General features: G+C 33.4%; 2 non-coding genes across 2 annotated transcripts; both read right to left on the reverse strand.

Moving 5' to 3' along the window:
* Nucleotides 1–456: 456 nt before the first annotated feature.
* Nucleotides 457–581, reverse strand: LOC135150993 (small nucleolar RNA snoR86). The gene has a single exon (XR_010289445.1). It is a non-coding gene; the product is annotated as a small nucleolar RNA snoR86 (small nucleolar RNA).
* A 161-nt stretch (nucleotides 582–742) lies between these two features.
* LOC135151002 (small nucleolar RNA snoR27) lies at nucleotides 743–835 on the reverse strand. Its single transcript, XR_010289455.1, has one exon. It is a non-coding gene; the product is annotated as a small nucleolar RNA snoR27 (small nucleolar RNA).
* Between the last annotated feature and the right edge of the window lie 18,212 nt (nucleotides 836–19,047).

The following is a 19,047-nucleotide window of genomic DNA, read 5'->3' on the forward strand; positions in this document are numbered from 1 at the left end:
ATGCGGTCAATAGACTTTAAAATACGTGTCCAAAATCAACGAACTCTGGGATGGAGGAAGTATTATAAAAAACTCTTTCATGAATTCACGCTCTTAATATTAAGCTCGTATGGGAACGAAAGCAACAAAGTCCAGTTACAAAGTTTTGCCTCCAATTTATTCTTTGGAGAGATTGTGATCTGATTTTCATATTGAATAAAGGCACTTGTCAAGTTAAAACAATTTTTGACTTGTCTGATATCTTCTGGGATGGAACTTTCAGGCTACTTACGTGGATCCAGGATTGGCTTAATGCATCTCTAAAAAAAAAGCAATGTGTTTAAGAAAAAAACGAATGACTCATGAATCAGTACAAGTTCAGATCCCACACATATTATGGGCAATTCAACACCAAACAAGCAACCAATATCCCGTATAAAATATTTCAATCTAATCTAGTAGAAATATAAAAATAAAAATGTAGCGATTTGTTCGAGGCCGCAATCAAAATGAAATTAGCTTTGATGGGCACGGAGAATCGCTTTTCATTATTGCCAACCTTCAATGCAAGTTTTCGTCATTATAACTTCACGCCCTTGCTCTGCAAATTGGCTTTACGATATATTAAATATAAATATAGATATTCAAAAAAAAACGTAATATAGCTATGAGAAGAAGCAGCAGCTCAGAAACAACTTTGGCCGTAAGATCTCTTCACAGTGAAACTCAAAGTGCAAGGATAACAAAAAGAAGCAATCATCATAGCTGATCTCAATTAAACAATAAGATTATCTTCAATTCCTTTTCGGAATTTACAGATAGATAACGCAGTTTTTCAATTCATCATCGATCAACATACTCTAATTATCTATATAAAAACAAATACTGAAAATACAAGACAATGAATGAAGGGGAAGAGGGAGGCGATTTATCAGAACATGAATACCTGGGAGTGTGATGTGGTCCTTTTATAGCCAACCCTAGTTATTTCTAAATGGGCTTGGGCTTCCCGTGTGGGCTGCAACTTCAGTCCAAGACCTAAATCCCGCTATCTTTCTATTCTATCTGCTAAAACAAATGACGGAGCTGGATATATAAAATCACTCGTTCTATAAAAACATTTTTGAAAAACCCTAGTTTTCTTTTTCTCTCTTCTCTCTAGCCGCCTCCTCTTTTCATCTCCGACGGGGCTTCCATCGGTTTCCGGTGGAAAACCCCAAATCTTTTCGTTTGATTGCTAGTTTTTTATTGTTCTTGCTTTTTCATTGAGTTTCTTAATAAATCTTCATCTTCGGGGAAAGTTTTCTTAGATCTATATCACCCAAACTTTCGATTTTCGTTCTTATTCGCTTCCAGAGGCCTTTTTGGATTTGTGAGTGGATCGATTATCTCCTAAGCATCGTGGTGCAGATCTAATTGTTTTAGTTTGTTTTTATTATAATTTGATTTCTCTCCCCGGTGAGAGTGTGTGATTTTTCTCTCCTTCTTTTGTGAGAGTGGTTTGGATTCATAGATAAAGCTTTTCGGGAATTGCATTTGTGGTCGATAGCTCAAACGGAGTTTTTGGAAAAGATGGTGAACACAGAGCAAGGATCTATACATGTACCATCGTCAATTTCAACATCGCTTATTTGTCTCATCTTGGGTATGAAGACAGGCATGTTAATTTTTTCTATGTTTGTTCGACTCGATCATTCTTGTAGATGCCGTATGGCCATTATTTATTGAATTATCTCCTTTTTTTTCAAAAACAAATGACGGAGCTTACCTTCTCAGGATGACATCATAAATCAGTTTCAATTCCTCAATTATCATCCTCCACTTTTTTTTAAACCAAATTATCATCTTCCACTTATTTATAATATACATGTCGTAGTATCCTATATCAGGATTACATTATATACTAGTATTTTTGCCCGGGCTACACGCACGGGCATTAATTATTTATTAATTTGTTTTGTTGTTATTTGACAAATAAATTTAATAAATAATAATATTTAAATTTTCAAATACATCAAAGTTTAAACTTTCAAATGGGATGAAAAATTTGTGTTTGACATAATTTTGTAATATTTGAGTTTATTATATATCAATAACATTAACTTACGTCAAACTGAACAATCATATTACTTATTTTTCTCTAAAGATTAAATAAGTCATGTAAATGAACGAATCATAGACCCTTATTTTTAGATTAATAACTTTTGGAGCTAAAGTGTCATATCTCACATATTTGTATATTTAATTATGTTTTTTTCGAAAGATAAAGCAAAGTTTTATTTATTTATTTATTTATTATTTATATAGTTTTATTATTAGTAAATCTTGGAAGTGATTATGGGTATGTTTAAATTGGATATATACTTTTATTGTGATTGTACTACTTCTGGTTAATGGGTAACTTGAAGTCCACAATTTATGGTTAGTTTTATTTTCTAATTAAGATAAGCTTATAAACAATTTTATAAATATCTCAACTATGGGTTTGATAAGTCGGTGTATAGAAGTGGTTGGGATGGGGAGGAGAAAATAGCTGTCGTAGTTTCCATTCTACCAAGTGACATTGTAACCGCTCATTCTCTTGGTCCTCTCTCCATTCTGTATTACTCCATCGATTCCATTCATTTGTATACAATTTTTTTTTGACGTCCCACTAAATGTATAAATTTCAAAAATAGTAACTTTTAATAATATAAAACACTATTACACCAATTATTTTTTTCCACTATCTCCATTCTATTATAATATAAACACTATTATACCTACTACATTCCTCCACTATATCAAATCTATTATTAAATATTACGGGTCCCACAATTTACAATTATATCTACTTTTCATCTAACTTTACTCATTTTTTACCGCTATTAACCAAAAAACCCAACTAACTTGTCATTTTTTTGCCAAAAAAACTTTTAAACTTTTCTCTTCGCTAACAAATCCAACAAACTTTATTAAAATCATATAAAAAAAATACAAATCAAACTATGGTTAAATATTCTAATTTGACTTGTCAAGTATCTCTTCATGATTTGTATCTTTTTATACATGTGAGTGCCACATAACGCTATTCATTACACGTGTCTGCCACGTCATGTCTATTCAGTAATAATTTATCTTTTAATCATTTATATTTATAATATTTTAATTAATTTTATAAACCCAAAAATGATTGCAATGCACACTGGGTTAATTTGTCAGACGACACAGATGGTGGGTGTTATAGCCAAATTTGGCTAGGTCCTTGTTGGGCCGGGTATGTACTTAGTTTAACTAAGTAAGACATGAATTGGACTAAGAGTCCTATATGAGGTATCGGGACGCTCCCTCCAGCTTACAAAGGAAGGACGCGACCAACCCTTGAATGCTCCAATCTGAACGGAAGGGCGTAGCCCTCCATGGCGTGACTAATCCGCCGATGTTGCGTGAAGAATACGCGCCCTCCGAGTCACAAGAAGGGACGCCTTACTTGAGAATGTTGATGGAAGGACGCGACCGACCCTCTGTCCACCCATGTCGTGTAATCTGTGGAGGAGGGCGCGCCCTCTTCGGAGGTGACCGAGGGACGCGGCTCTTGTAAGAGGTTGACCATGAGATGAAGACCAAGGGCGCGCTTTTAACGGGGTCCCCGGCGGCGCGACCTCAGGCGGCGCGACCTCATGTGGAAGAAGGACCTGTCTGATGTGTTTCTGGAATGATCGATGGACAAGACGGTGAAGGCAAGGGCGCGCCCTCAGGGGTCGCGCCCGCATGTAAATATATTGAGTGAGAGGATGAGTGAGTGTCAGTGACGATCCTTCCGAGGGATACCAACACTTACCCTTCCGGGAATAAAAACAAATACTGAAATATAAGACGGTGAATGAAAAGAAAGAGGGAGGCGATTTATCAGAACATGGATACCAGGGAGTGTGGTGCGGTCCTTTTATAGCCAACCCTAGTTATTTCTAAATGGGCTTGGGCTTCCCGTGTGGGCCGCGACTTCACTCCAAAACCTAAACCCCGCTATCTTTCTATTCTATCTGCAAAAACAAATTACGGAGCTTACCTTCTCAGGATGACATCACAAGTCAGTTTCAATTCCCCAATTATCATCCTCCACTTTTTTTTAAAACCAGATTATCATCCTCCACTTATTTATAATATACATGTCGTAGTATCTTATATTAGGATTATATTATATACTAGTATTTTTGCCCGCGCTACGCGCACGTGCATTAATTATTTATTAATTTGTTTTATTGTTATTTGACAAATAAATAATAATATTTTAATTTTCAAATACATCAAACTTTAAACTTTCAAAATGTGATGAAAAACTTGTGTTCGACATAATTTTGTAATACTTAAGTTTATAATATATCAAACATTAACGTACGTCAAACTGAACATCATATTACTTTTTTTTTCTACAGATTAAATAAGTCATGTAAATGAATAAACGAATCATAGACCTTTTGTTTTTAGATTAATATAAACTTTTGGAGCTAAAGTGTCATGTCTCACATATTTGTATATTTAATTATGTTTTTTTTTTCAAAAAATAAAGCAAAGTTTTATATATTTATTTATTTTTATTATTAGTAAATCTTGGAAGTGATTATGGGTATGTTTAAATTGGATATATACTTCTATTGTGCTTGTACTACTTATCCGTGGGTAACTTTGAAGTCCACAATTTAAGGTTAATTTTATTTTGTATTTAAGATAAGCTTATCAAAACAATTTTATAAAGGGTAGCGGTGCACAACCATAATAGCTGTGGAGGAGTTAAGTAACACACAGTTTATGGACCGTTGGATATGCATATCCCGCGGTCAGGATTATATTAAAAATGTTATATGTCCAACGCTTTTTTACCGCTGGACGGGGATATTCCCGTCCAGCAATAAAAAGCGTGGTATGAGAATATCCCCGTCCAGCGGTAAAAAAGCGCTGAATATGTTAGAATTTCAATACAATCCTGACTCCTGGATATGCATCCAATGGCTCACAAACTGTGGGCTAAATAAACAGTCCCCGGCAATTATATGCCAGGGACCTGGACCCTTTTATAAATATCACAACTATGGGTTTGATAAGTCGTGCATAGAAATAGAAGTGGTTTATACGGGGAGGAGAAAATAGCTGTCGTAGTTTCCATTCCACCAAGTGGCATTGTAACTGCTCATTCTTTTGGTCCTGTCTCCATTATGTATTACTAACTTTTAAGGTAAGTATCTGTGTTTTATACTAGTGCAAGTATCCAACCAATTAATTATAGAGGTGTACTTTAGTCTTGGCATGCATCCATCAAATTTTATAATTAATTAATCACATGTATATCATGCATTTTTGTAGGTAATTGATCATAAGAATATTTAATAATTACTAATTGCATAGATTATTGAAGAGAAGTTTGACGGTTATTTGATATTGATTTTTATGCATGTATAAGACATCCATTTAACTTAATAATTGTAGTGTTAATATTTGTTTTTTTGACAAATGTGATTTATAGCTTTATAAATGTTCTACGAAACTCTTGGGGTTAGTCAACGTCTAACCCAAAACCTGAAACGACAGAGGATAAACTGTTAACCACTTAGGATATTTGTTTTTAATTGTATTAAATGAGCTAACTTATATTAATTAGAGTTCATAAAAGGAGCTAATGTTCTGATTGTACTGATTTCATTATTTATTATCTGATTAGCATTCAGGATACATGTGCTTTACAGTAGTCATTAAACATGCTTGATAAGAATATAAATATAATAATTTAATTGATAATAAGCTTATTATGCATTATTCATGTAGTATAAAGCCTGGAGAGATTATTGTAATCTCATTATATGTGTTTATATTTTCATTTTATTTAAAATAATAAATTTTATTAATCGGTCATATATATGTGTTATACTTGTTGTTGAATATTATAACTAGAATATATTTTGAATAATAATTTTTAAATGAGATCTAATAAAGTCAAATTTCTCTCTTATTTGAGCATTCCACGTAATTGAGTCAGGATCCTCTGTCCCCTTCACGTGTCTCCTTATATGTCTCCCTTGCATATTTCATCAGTTATTTAATTTTCAATTGATCATATGCAAATGTCAATGAATGTTGATGATTTAATTATAAATATATTTTAACTATAAATATTCTCAGAAGAAAAAAGAGATCATCAAAAATTAATTATAAATGAATCAACATTCATTTACATTGCACATGATCAATTGGAAATTAAATAACTGATAAAATATGCAAGGAAAACATATAAGGAGACACGTGAAGGGGACAGAGGATCCTGACTCTTGATTATGTGCTCTTGTCAGTAATCTGCATTTATATTCCATGACTATAGTATGCAGTAAATCTCGGCTATGCAAATCGTAACTTTGGGTCCATATTTCTTAGTTAACTTGAATCAATAATTTATAGTGTATTTTAGATCTAAATTATCGGAATTTTTCTTATTCTTTTCTATTCATTTATATTTGATTACTCATTATATTTATGATTGAGTTAATTATATAAAATTGTGATATTTGTACTCTTTGTACTTTTTGGTACATAGTGTTTTATTCATCTCGCATCTCTGCTATTAGAAGTTATTATTGCCAACTCATTTGTATTTATCTCGTTTTGTTTCGCATTTATTTGCGACATTATTTTGTTCTATTCTATTAAATGAGTTTGGCAATTTTTGTAACCTTTCTGGTTGGGCTCTTAAACCTATCTGTGTGGTTAAATCACAGACGAGTTCATGGAGTTTGGAGTGTCTGGTGAACTCGGCACTTACTCGTATTAGTGCTGTGAGTATATGAGCATGTCTCTTGAGTATGAGATTGTGTATAGATCATGATCACTATTGTGTGTTTTCTTTTTCGGGATTACTGAAAAAGGATTCTCCGTATTGTAGAAATGCTTTGTGCATTTCTTGTGTTTTTTTCTTGTGGATTACCGGGGAAGAATTCTCTGTTTTGTACTCTGCTTTGTGCGAGTACATATTTATATAAGAGACCCTTATGGATACATACCTTACTTGATTCGGCCTTATATATGTTCTGCTTCGTTTCAGTGCACTTATTATCGTGCAATTATTTTCGGCATTATTTCATTTTATTTTCAGTCTCAATTTAAAACTCTGTGTTGATAAGACATAATTCTTTCAGTTATTTTAAACTTAGTTTTGTTTTAAAGTTATATTCGTACTGGGCATTTGGCTCACTCGTATTTATTTTTTTTCCGCATGTAATCAGGGTTAAGCGGGGCTTGAGATGAGTGCTACCCAAATTAGTTTGTTAGATTATTTAATAAATTCCAGGACTTGGTTTAGTTGATTTATTACTTTTATTAATGTCAATTGGAGATTTCTGAATTACTTCTAGACATTGAGATTATTATTTCTCTCTCTCAGTTTTAGTATTATATTATTCATGCTTGATTTTCGTTAATTCATTGTTAAAAAATAGCCCTAAAAATTGGGCTGTTACATAAAGTATATTAAGTAAGGTCTGCAAGTAATGTTATCAACAACATGTAATAAGAAAATATAATCAAAGCCCTATTTCCTAGAGATAACTAAAAATCAGAATCTCATTCTTATAAATCTTCATCTTTGTGCTAGTTAGTTACATGACAATTCGTGTTTTCAAAATTTCTTGATAAATAGAATCTATTACCTTCAGTAAGTTGTCACAAAAGTTGACTGTATACATACAAATGATAAGTTCATCTGCACAAATTTATAAATGTTGAGATTTAACTTCTTCTATCATACCTTATATCGCTAAGAAAACGCAAGATTAGAACCATTATCATAAGCAAGATAATTGCAGTATCAAGAATATTTGTTTAAAAAAATTATTTAACTAACTATATCAAACAAACCATGATACGTTCATTTTATCATTAAAAATTACTAAACTGGAAAATAGTAAATCTTAAAAATATAAATGTTCAACGGACAATGATATGTTTATTTTATTTTTTTCATTGTGTTATATAGGTATTTATTTAATTATCAATCAAAATAAAAGAATTATATTCACGAGTACATAATAATATAAATTTTGATAGCTAACAAAAAATCTGAGTGATGTATGTTACACATATTTTCTCCTAAATAAATTGTTAAATATATTTAATAAAAACATACCAAACTATGTTTTAATCTAGTTAAATTTGTGCTCATTTTTAGATTTTAAAATTCTTCGACATAAATAATCTCACGAAATCTGACTTTGTCTCACATTTACAATTTGCGGATGTCACGATCCTTTTTCTTGACAATGATACAAATTCGGTTCTGGAAATTAAGAGGGTCTTAAAGTGCTTCGAGCTAGTATCAGGCCTGAAAATCAACTTTGAAAAGAGCAACTTGTATGGTTTCTCAGATGAAGAAAGAACAATCAGCTTTTAGACAAGTCTGCTGCAATGTAAAGTGGGAAAAGGTCCTTTTAAATATTTAGGTACTCAGAATGGTGCCTTCCCAAAACGTATTAGTTTTGGAATCCCCTCATCAATAAGGTTAAACATCAGCTGCAGCGGTGGGATTCAGCAGAGCTTTCAATGGCAGGTAGACTTGTACTTCTCAAAGAATCTCTGAACAACATCCCTACGTATTGGCTATCTCTGTTTCATCTCCCAACACAAGTCCTAAACAAATTGGAAAGATTGCGGCATAGTTTTCTTTGGGGAGAGTGTTGTAAGATCAATCTTGGTACTCATTTAAACTATTAAGTGAGATTTGAAATCATTCGTTTTTTATTCGATTATGAATTATATTTATTTTTAGAAATCTGAATCATGGTTCGAGCCCGATACCTCAAATTTATTTTCACTTTTAAATTCATTGACACAAATAATTAATTAATAGATATTAATTTATCATGCAAATAATATAGGAGTCTTGATTGAAATAATAACTTGATCTCAAATTATATACTTATATATAATAAGCGTAAGGGAGATAATTTGGTCGTATGGTCCTCTGATCCAAAAGCTTATAATCCGTTGGATCTTATATTGAACAAAAGCATCATTAGATTGGAAAATTAACTTCTGTTCTACAAGGCAACTGATATCACCTTGCATATTTATAATTCCTTTTCTGAATCCAAAACAAATTCTGTCTTTCACGTGTATATGATTTTTTTAATCCCAAATAAATATTTCCTACCAGTTTTATTCGTAGAATCATATAAATCTCACCGTCACAATTTTTTTATAATATATTTTAAAATTAATAAGCCGGATTTATGTGATTAGCAAATACAAAAACTTTTTCTTAATCCAAAATAGATTCTACCTTCTTATTGCATGTGTATGATTCCTTTTCTTAATTAAAAACAAATTATGTTTATCAATTTTAATTTAGAACCATATAATTTTTTTGAAAAATATTTAAATCACATTATATATATTTTTTATTTTTTTTAACCTAGGAACCCGCAACCGCTATCCTTCGGATCACGCAATAGCGTTAATCCACCCTTTGAGAGTCGAACCTGTGACCAAGAGGATACATGTCCTCTCTTTAACCAGCTAAACCAACCCTTGTGGGCTATTTAAATTACACTATAATAATTCTAATATAAAATACATTTATAAATATAATCTGATAAGAGTTGGCAATAACGTATTCCACTCAAAATATATTAAAATTTGATAGAAAGAATTTAATACTTTGGCAGGGTACATACGAGAAAAGGAATGGCTTCATTACAATAGTTTATTTGAAGCCATTAATGGCTGCATTAATGGCTGTGATGATGTATTTACCACAGTTCTAAGTTCTAACTTACAAACAAATTATAATTTCGAATTTTATTTTATTAAAAATTTTAATTTATTATTTATAAATTAAATTTCTTCACACTATTTAAAATATATTAAAAAATTTATAAATAATTAAAAACCTCTCGTGCCTTACACGGGTTATAAGCTAGTAAATAACAAATTGTAGATAATATAAATAAAATAGTATTAATGTACCTATTTAATGCATTTCAATAGCAAGTTAAATGCTTGTCTAGCTCAAATGTTTTGGATTGATTATATGTGTTGAAAAGGTCATGGGTTCAAATCTTGTGAAAAATAATTTTTTTTTTATATATGAGAGGGAGTTAGGTTCGGAATTAAGTTCAGGTTAGGAAGTAGGTAATTTGTTTAGGAGGGAGGTTTGACATGTACTTGTTGTGCTATTATATATATATAAGTAGATAAGTAGATAAGTAGATTTCATGGTTTGAATCTTTTTATGCCTTCTTATTAATTGATGGCACTAGCATGACTAGGAACGTCCCTGTGGAAAGCTCTACACACAAATATAATAAAGAAATCTTCTTTTTTATTTAATATATTTTTCTTAATATCCATGTTGTATATCTGTGCAATTAATGTAAATAATGTGATTGATTCATAACTTTCTATTTCAAAGACAACTATTACATGTCAATCTTTTGGATTTTGTAACAACCCATAAGAAATTGACTATACTATATATCTTCATCATAACAATCTATATTAAAATTAAGATCGATTGAATAAAGTTATATGGCGTTATCAAAACAATATGTTCTTGTTTTCGTCACTCTTGTTCTTCTTTTACAGTTTCATATGAGCCAAAGTGAGTAATTCATTTTTAGAAAACAAAATTATGTATGCTCAATGTTATATCATATTATTTTTCAAATTTTGTTAAGTTATATTTGACCAACATCTTCCTATCCCAAGTTAGTAAAAATTCAAATGTAATCTTTTTTGGTCTTAGAATATCTTCCAAGTTAGTTTTTCTAATTTCTAATATATTCATTTTCCATATTATTTTGGTATGTATAGATATGGTCATAAATAAATCCGGAGGTGTGTTGGATGCGGACGAAGCTAGCCCAACGGAACCAAGTAGAGAAAAATTGCCCAAATTCTGTTATCCCTTCATTTGCACCGGAGAGGGTATAATAACATGTTGGTGTTGTTACAGTGTTGCAGATATATGTTACCGAACGCGTTCAGAATGTCAACGAAATTGTTAATCATTAAGTGTTTCTAATAAATTTTGATTTCCTATTTTGAAACTAAATTTTTATGTTATAGAAGATAAATTATCTATATGGTAGCGCGTGCGCACATATATATTTGATCAGGTTCCATATAGAACTGAGTTAATATCGGAACTTAGACCTGTTATACCTCATTAGATTTAATTGAAATGTGTGGTTCAAATTGTATTGAGTATTTAATTATATACTGTATGGCTCATGATCAAATAGAAATCTCTCTTAAAACAAAAACTAGAAACCAATACACGTTAGTGATATTCTCAGTACAATTTAGTGATATTCTCTTTGGGATTTAGTGATCTGTGTTGCAGGAATTAGTGAAAACTTGCAGAAACTGCCCAGAATCTCCAGATATGTTCTAGAATCTGCTCAGAATCTCCAGATATGTTCACGTTTTCGATTCAGATGGTGGTGAAAATGGTGGAGATGGTGGAGGTGAAGGTGGGGATGGAGGATATGATTGTAGCGGAGGTCTGGGCAGCTTGAAGTAGGGGTGGAGCGTTGCCAGAATAGTGGCGGCTCCACCGCGTTTTGAAGTTGAGCCGAGGGGGAGAAAGAAGTATGAACGGGGCTGAAGGAGGTTGAAACAGCGACCAAGATGAGGCTGGTGGAGATGGAGGTAGAGATTGTGTTGTTAGAGAAATATTGGAGGTGGAGATGGAGGTGGTGGTTATGGAGGGGGCGGGTGGCATAGAGGTGGTGGTGGTTATGGAGGAGGTGACGACGGAGTGGTGGCAGTGGCGGATGTGGAGGTGGGGTTGGTGGAGATGGGGTTGTTTATGAATTTAGTGGTATTTACTTTAGGATTTAATGATATTTGAGTTTTGTTTTTAGTGCTTGTTTGGTTGACATCTAGATATGTGGGAAGTAGAAGTTCCTAGGAAGTAGTATTTGATGAAACTGTTTGGTTGACATTAATTGGGGAAGTGTAAGTTACTTGGAATTTTAAATGCCTACAAAACATAGGAAGTTATTGTAGGAAGTTAAAACCTATCTATCAACCAAACACAAATTTTAACTTCCCATTTATTATAATTTCCATAGTAATCTCAAATTACATATTATTTAACTTCCTATTGGTAACCAAACAAGCACTTAGTTTCTAGAATAAGGATATTTCTATTGGAGTAAGACTCTATACTGTATATATTATGTATGTGTATACCCAAAAGAAGGGGATAAATAATGGTTTAAATATAACCAAAATACTTTCTACAATTAATATACTCTATGATAGACTAGTAAAATTTATTTCATATATAAATATCAATACATAATAAAATTTAAATTATATATTTATGAAAAATATTTATCATTGTTTATTACATATTTTCGAAAAATAAAAGAAGTTGATCATATAAAATATAAAATACTACTGCATTATATTGTTTTTTATTCTTTAACAGGCTGAAAAATAGAAAATATTGCTGCAGTACGTTATATATTATACACAATTTTATTAGACTATTGTATTGATACTACTACAGAACTTTTATATTTAATAAGAACACTTTTACAAAATATTAATATAATAAAAAATACAATTGAAATTGTTAGCTAAGAAAGATATTGCTATAATACGTATATATTGTACACGATTTTATTAGACTAGTGTATTGATACTCTATAGAACTTTTAATTATATTAGAATATTCGTACAAAAAATATTAATATAATGAAAAATACAATTGAAATTGTTAGTTCAGAAAATATTGCTGCAGTACATATATATTATACACAATTTTATTAGACTATTGTATTGATACTGCTACAAAAAATTTTATACCTTATAAGAATGTTCGAACAAAATATTAATAGGGTAATGCTACGTACCCCAATTATTGTTTCCAAAATAATTTCCCAAATGACGTGGCAGACAAATGGCTAGTTTTAATTGGATGGTTGATGTGTATACAGGGGGTCCCGTTATTATTAGTGTGAGTTGAATCAATCATATGCTGCCCAATAGATATGGTAAAAAAATTTGGGAAGAATTTTTTGGGTATCCAGCATTTTCCATATTAATATAATGAAAAATACAATTGAAATTGGTTATGGAAGATAGTTTAAGATTTTATTAGTATTTATAGAATGTAATACAACTTGTACATTTATTATCATAATTATAATATACAACTCATTATTACTATGTTTAAAATGATTGTGACAGCATGACAATCTAATGAATATATATAAGGTCTAAGTTCTAACTTTAATATAGGTTCCAATTTGAACTTACACCTATATATATATATATACATACATACATACATACATATATATATATATATACATACATACATATATATATATATATAGGGTCTTACTCCAGTACAAACTCCTTACTGTACAAACGTACAAACAGTGATTATAACAATAATATTTAGTGATTAGCATATTTTAATTTAACAAATACATACATACATTCATCACCACCGCCACCACAATCACCTCCAATCACCACCACCACGACCACCCCACCCACCACCACCACGACTGCTCAGCGCCACACTCTCTCTCTCTCCACCATCCACCACCAACCACCACTGCCCAGCGCCTCTCTCTCTCTCTCTCACCACCACCCACCACCTATCACCACCCACCACCACCAACCACCACCACCACTGCTAGCGGCTCTCTCTCTCTGGTTGTTCCCTCACTGATTAGTGCTATACACACACAAACACACACATTCACCACTGCTTTTCTCATCTCCCTCAATCGTGTCTCTATCCCTCAATCGTGTTTCTAGCACTGCCCTTGCGCCGGCGTCGCGGCTGCCGCCGGCCGCGCTGCACCACCACTCGGCTATGCCGCCCCGTAAGTGCTCCCCTCCCCTTATCTCTCCATCAGACCCTCCTGGTAGATTTAGTGATTATGTTCAATCATTTAGTGATTGTGTTCAAGTCATTTAGTGATTGTTTGTACGTTTGTACACTAAGGAGTTTGTATTTGAGCACTTGCCTATATATATATATATATATATATATATATATATATATATATATAAAGGCTCATGATCAAATACAAACCACTCTTAAACCACTATTTAATCTTGTATTTACTAAATGCACTCAGCCAAAACAAATCAGCAATTAGTAAAACCTACCCACCCAGATCTGCCCTGATCAAATCTCTCCCAGCCAACAACACTACCACCCACCTCACCGCCCCGATTTCACCATCATCTGCACCAACTTTGTCCCTAGCTCCCTCTCCCCATCATCACTATTCTTGCTCTCACTCCGCCATCGCCAATCCGTCTTCTCTCCGTCATCACCACCTCCATCCTTTCCCTTCCCTACCCCTGATCTCTTTTCGACGATCTCTCTCTCTCAATCTAGTGAACGACTAAACTCTGTCATGGATATAATGTTGTTAAAATTTTGTTATATCCGTTGATATATTTACAAACAAGGTGTTGGTGCGGTGGTTGAGCTCTTGTACCCCCTTGCGGGAGGTCAGGAGTTCGACTCCGGGTGTGCGTGTGTTATCAATTAGCAAAAAAAAAGTTGATGATTTCTGCTGTACAAATTACTAGTATGCGCTTCAGAAATTAGTGATATTCTAGTTAGAATTTAGTGATTTGTGTTGCAAAACTTGGTGAAAACTTCCCGAAATTGGGGAAAATCTGCAGATTTATTCTTGTACTTGATTCTGGTGGTGGTGGAGGTGGTGGACATGTAAAGGGTTAATGGAGAAACAATTTCGGCAGATTCAACAGGGTGCTCTGTTTGGTAGTTGTTGATAAATAGACAGGATTGAGTCTTTAAAATTGGTAGTAAAGCGGGGAAGATGATGAAGGTGAGGACGGCGGAGGTGGATGTGGTGGAGGATGAGAAGATGAAGAAGGAGAAGGTGGAGGTGGGTTGGATTCGTTGCTTGTGGATACGATGGAGGCGGATATGGAGGGGCGGCGAACATGGATGGGGTGGCAGCATGAAGTTGCTGGAAATGAAGGTGGAGGCAGGCTGGGTCGGAGGAGAAGTGGGGTTGTGGGAGAATTTATTGATATTCTCTTTAGAATTTAGTGATATTCCAGCTGAGTTTTTAGTTTGTAGAATAAGGATGTTTGTTGTGGAGTAGGACTCTCTCTCTCTATATATATATAGGCAAGTGCTCAACTACAAACTAAGTTAGTCTACAAACTACAAACTTTAGTTTCAGCCATTGGATGAATCTAATCCAATGGGCCTTAGAAGTCATCACACACCAATTAATACACACCCTCCCACACATGATCCACAGGATCCCCTTCATTTTTATTTTGAATTTTCCCGTCAATCGTTGAACTTTTTTTGAAATCCGACTTCACTGTATCTTTCTTCATCTGCCAAAGATCAATTTCATGCCATATGTTCTATATTTAGATGTGATTTAGAATAATTTCATTTTAATTTTTAGTTTGTACTCCAAAAAGGTTTGTATTAGAGTAAGACCTATATATATATATATATATATATATATATATAGAGAGAGAGAGAGAGAGAGAGAGAGAGAGAGAGAGAGAGTTGGGTTCCTTGGAGACCCACTTTGTTTAGAATTACTAGAGTACTACTTCCCCACCCTAGGATTTTTTTTCAAAAGCAACCGCTACGATTTAAAAGATAATCTTTTTTATTAATTATTATTAAAAAGCAATAACTACTGGCATAACTTATCCTGCAATCCCGATGTACCGCATTTTAAGATCTTCAGTTACGAGTTTAAACACCCAACATCAACCCAATATTCTGCTTAGTGTGTCGAATTGCTCGAGCAAGTGGAGTGCGGAACACAATTCTTTTTGTAAATTATTCTGCAATTTGGAATCAATATCCTACAAAATAGACCTTTCATTACGTAACTTCTCATAGTCTTGCTAATCTGTGTAAGAAATCAAAAAAAAGATATCCTGCAATCCGGGTGTCCTGCATCTTAAGATCTTCAGTTAGGAGTTTAAACACCTAACACCAACCCAATATTCTGCTTAGTGTATCGAACTGCTAGAGCAACTGGAGCGCGGAATACAATTCTTTTTGGAAATTATTCTGCAATTTGGAATCAATATCCTGCAAAATAGAGCTTTCATTATCTAACTTCTCCTAGTCTTGCTAATCTGTGTAAGAAATAAAAAAAAAAATGGAGCACATTTAATGAATATATGATAAATTACGATCAGTAAGAGATGAACATACTGCATCTTCCTCATGGTTAAACGATTCCTTCGAGATATGTAGTTGCGAAAACCCACATACAAAAAAAAGAATTAATCGACAAGATGCAGAACAAAAGCAGGATATTTTCTTCTCCCATAAAGTCAGCAACAATATATAACCGCCGCTACACTCTCGCTCAGTTTGGACTACTACTTTAAACAAATTGAAAAATTGATTAAACTGCAGCCCTTGGATGAGGATATAATGGAAGGTCAGGATTGGGACTCCGGGAACTCCAAAAAAAGTGGGACTCCAAATAACTTTTCTCTCTCTCTCTCTCTCTCTCTCTCTCTCTCTCTATATATATATATATATATATATATATATATATAGACAGAGAGAAGCAATTCGTTAAAAGCACATTCCGGCAGGAAACAAAAAGAGTGTTGCGCAAGTTACGCTAGAAGCTAGAAGATAGGTTTCAACTTGTTTTGGTTGAAAGGATATGAAAGCCTGACCCAGAATAACAAAGGCAACTTGCCCCATAGAGTGTATGGGCTGGGACGGGGCGGTACTTGTGATATTTCGGCTTGGGATGCATTTGATTTTGAAGTTTTTTAGATGTTCAATACTATTGGATGGGTTACTTTTTATTGGCATTGGAAGCATATCACATTATGGCAGGGTAACGTTTCGCAGTTTAACGAATCTTCCACTTATTTGATGGGCTGGTTAAGAGATTATTTATGGTTAAACTCTTCACAACTTATCAATGGATATAACCCTTTTGGTATGAATAGTTTCTCGGTCTGGGCTACTGGATTTATGTTCTTAATTTCCTAGTGGGGCTATTAGTAAGAATTGATTGAAACTTTAGCATGGGCTCATGAACGCACACCTTTGGCCAATTTGATTCGTTGGAGAGAGAAACCGGTGGCCCTTTCCATTGTGCAAGCACGATTGGGTTGGATTAGCCCACTTTTCCGTAGGTTATATATTCACTTATGTGGCTTTCTTGATTGCCTCTACATCGTGAAAATTTGGTTAATTTTTTAATGTCTTATATTTTATTTGCGATAATCTCATTTTTTTGTATACTGCGCGATCAGGACAAGAAGAGAAAGCGGATGATTGCTGTTGTTCTTCTTCTCTTGTTAGTGCTATCTGCACTAAACTCCCGGGGACGGAGAGCATTCCCACACGAACGAGTTTTCCAACTATTGTTCTTTCGTTTCTCCGAAGCTTGGAAACAGGGGTTAGCTAAGCTCTTCCTAACGCAAGGTAGCCCAGCTAACTTTATTAAGAAGAAAACTCACAGTAGAGGCGAGGGAATAGACCCTCCTATTATTATTATGTATGTGCACCCAGGCACACCTCCTCTTAACAACAAAAGAAAACCAATTGCCTCTATAGGGCAGATAGCTCGCAGCTTGGGGCACAGCATATCCGCAATTCTTTGATATTAAATAGAGAGAGTAAGACGCCTTTCTGGGGCTTTAAAGCAGGGCCACAGATATTGCAAATCTTTCGGAGACGGGATGGAAAGACTTTCGTGAGAAGAGATGGTAGGCTTGATACGGATACAACTGCTTATCACCCACCTTCTAATTGATTTTGGATTGGAAGGAGGGTGAAGAACGAACACAGTGGTTTAACTGGTGGGATCCCAATCGGCTATATATATATATATATATATATATATATATATATATATATAAGATCTTATGCTAGTACAAACCTTCTTAGAATATAAATACAAACTAAAAAAAAATCTCTAGATCAAGTCAAAATAAAATATGACGCATATGATTAGCAAATTGATCGTTGGGGGAGATGAATGACAATACAGTAAAGTCGGATTTTGAAAAAAGTTCATCAATTGATGGGAAAAATTAAATTAAAAAAGGAGGAAATTATGTGAAATTATGTGTGAAATGGTGTATATTAGTTGTGACTTCTAGGGATTTTAATCTCCTATTCTTGTTGTGATTAGCCCAATCACCTCCACCCTAACTGGTCGGATAAAGTAGCCTACCTAGAATAACAATAAAAATTTATCTCAAATCATGACAATGAAAACAAAATACAATAAAATAACATAATTTAGGAATCTTATTATTAAAAAACCCTATTCTCTCTTTTCTCTCTATTCTTAAAGTAGTCGCCTCTATAATCTGAGGGGCTTCCATCGGCTTTTACAGGTGGAAAACCCCAATCTTTTCTTCTTTTTAACAATCTTGGTTCATCTTTTGCTTTTGTTCAATAAGTTCCCAATTTATTTGGGTTTTGTTTGGTCTCTCCTTGTGTGAGAGTTTGATTTTGATTTTCTTTACTGTTCATCATGTCCGGGATTCTAGAGTTTGATTTTGATTTTCTTTACTGTTCATCATATCCGGGATTCTAGATCTGCAGGATTTTGATGGTGTTGATTTTCATGGTGTTGATTCGGTGATGAAGGTTATTATGGTGATACATCCATGGTCGATTGCTCAAAACAACAGTTGGATGATTACAATAGGTATATATCTCTTCAAAAAATCGTTTGGTTGCATATCCAAGATGGAAGGATTCAACAACGATATTATTATGCGTTTGTTCAATTTCGATCATGTATGTAGATGCCGTATGGCTTTTTATCATTGAATTATTTTTCCTTGTTAAAAAAAAAATAAAATAAAATAACATAATTTGATATCATTTGTATCTTTATGAAAATAGAATATCCATAAGTCTAAATGTATAAAAATCACTCATACCACTGAAAAAGAAGATTAAAATTAGATCTTCGATTACACAATATACAAGATAGGGTTCTCCGAAGAACTAACTACCTAATTTCTGACAAAAAAAATGAGAAAAGAACTAGCTACCAAATCTGA

Source organism: Daucus carota, chromosome 2 (genome assembly GCF_001625215.2).
Source record: "Daucus carota subsp. sativus chromosome 2, DH1 v3.0, whole genome shotgun sequence".
Classification (NCBI taxonomy): Eukaryota; Viridiplantae; Streptophyta; class Magnoliopsida; order Apiales; family Apiaceae; genus Daucus; species Daucus carota.